General features: G+C 44.3%; 1 pseudogene; it reads right to left on the bottom strand.

Annotated features, from left to right (window-relative positions):
* Positions 1–7: 7 nt before the first annotated feature.
* On the bottom strand, positions 8–1,866 carry LOC124890331 (annotated as a pseudogene).
* Between the last annotated feature and the right edge of the window lie 6 nt (positions 1,867–1,872).

Here is a 1,872-nt window from a genome sequence, read left to right as displayed (position 1 = left end):
TTTCTGCACTTCTACTGGTCGGGAATGAATCAAATTCCTCATCTAGTTCATCTGGATAAAAGCTCTCTGCATATGAAAGTCGAGTATCCATGTGGGGAGGGTGGCGTGGGCGTGACCTATAATGCCATAGTCCTACTGCAGCCAAGTTGAGTAGTGCACAAGGGATGATGAGCTCGGGTACCAATACAAGAATGGTAAAGGCAAACAGTGCTAACGCAGAGTGCACTGGCTTATGCCAATTGCGTGCAGAGTCCAGAAACCTGTTCATAATAACAAACCAAGAAACCACATTTGTCAGCCTAAAGAAATTTGCTTTGCTCTTTCTCATGCTCCACATATGAGAATCATGATCGAGCATGTACTCCACCACTTCTCTTCCCAAAGGTGGCTCGGATCGACTAAGCCTCGTTGCCACCACGTTCATAGCCTGGTGCCTCAAGCTGTCTAGCTGACTTACAGACAAGGGCTGAACATAATGCATCTTTGGAAGCAACGGCATTGTATACATATGAAGCATATTTATCATATTAGCACGTGAAAACCGAACAGCCAAATGAATCTCCCCCATTTTTTTCACCCCAGAAGGATGCAGCATCAAGAGTGGATATGCATGAGTATAAACTCTATCTATTTCAAGAGTTGATAGCCTGATCCTAACCTTCCCAATTCGAGAGTCCCGATTTCCAGCTACAGGGTTAGCCATATTCTTGTCTACACGAGAATTATCAAACACACCAATAGTGATGACTGTGCAAGGGTCAAAGACTTCCCAAGTATATTGTTCATTCCATTTAGGAGATAAGCTGTCCACCTCAGTCCTAGTTCGGACCCATTTCTGCCCATACTTTGCCACACAATACGCATCTACAGAGCCACCCTTGCCTTCTTTCATTTTCATTGGCACAAGATTGGTAACTCCCAAAACCCCAACCTCGAGAACTCCAATATGGGGCTTCCACAGCTGCTTTGCTGTCGGCCTGACATCACTGCTATACATTGTTGCCTCATCAAGCACATGGTAACCTCCATCAAGGAAGCACGGAGGTGAATCCGCGAGGCAAATCTAACCACAGTTTTGGGATCATTTGTGTTGCCAAGATGAGTCTCAAGATTGAACCACCTCGAAGTTGCTGGCTTCTCGTTTAGTCGCCTTTCTAGGCTTGAAACAGGCAAAAGAACTCTCCCCACGACTTCCTCTCTGTTGGGAGCAAGTCTATCCTCGATTGAAACAAGCAAGAATTCTTCAAATGGCTCAGCAACCACGAACATTAAGTCCTCATTCCAGAAAGGATTTGAAAGGCTTCTAATAGCAGAAGGCGGAGAAACTCTAGTCCTCAGAACCTGGTTCCCAACTTGAACTTTGGCAAAAAGTTCAGGTTATCTCATCATTGATGACCCTTTCTCCCGTAAATACCAAAGCTTAGGTGATAGATACACTTCGGATTTGATAGAACACAAACCATGAAAATGCACATTTGCTGCTTTAGAATGCCAAGCTTCAGCAAAGGCTTCATCAGCTTGAGTGCCAAACCATATGGCAACCATAACTTCACCACCTTTAGACTTGTCACCTTTCTTGTCTTCCATTCTGTACCATTGTGGAGCCAACTGACTATCCGGCGGAACTCGTTTAGGCACCTCATTCAGATCAAACCAAACACGACCCAAGAAATCATCTTTGTTATTTTCCTTCACAAAGATTTCCACCACAGAGGACTGTACACTATCTTTTGAAAAGGCAAAAACTTGGTCCCATTCAGCATGATTTGAAACGACCCTTTTGGTAATTCCTCTGTAGTTGCCAAGTTTCACCTCAGCTACAAGCTCACCACCACCACCAAAAAAAGAGAAATCCTTAGCCTTTACAACTCT

Source organism: Capsicum annuum, unplaced genomic scaffold (assembly GCF_002878395.1).
Source record: "Capsicum annuum cultivar UCD-10X-F1 unplaced genomic scaffold, UCD10Xv1.1 ctg1553, whole genome shotgun sequence".
Taxonomy (NCBI): domain Eukaryota; kingdom Viridiplantae; phylum Streptophyta; class Magnoliopsida; order Solanales; family Solanaceae; genus Capsicum; species Capsicum annuum.
This window is presented reverse-complemented; position numbering and strand designations above follow the sequence as displayed.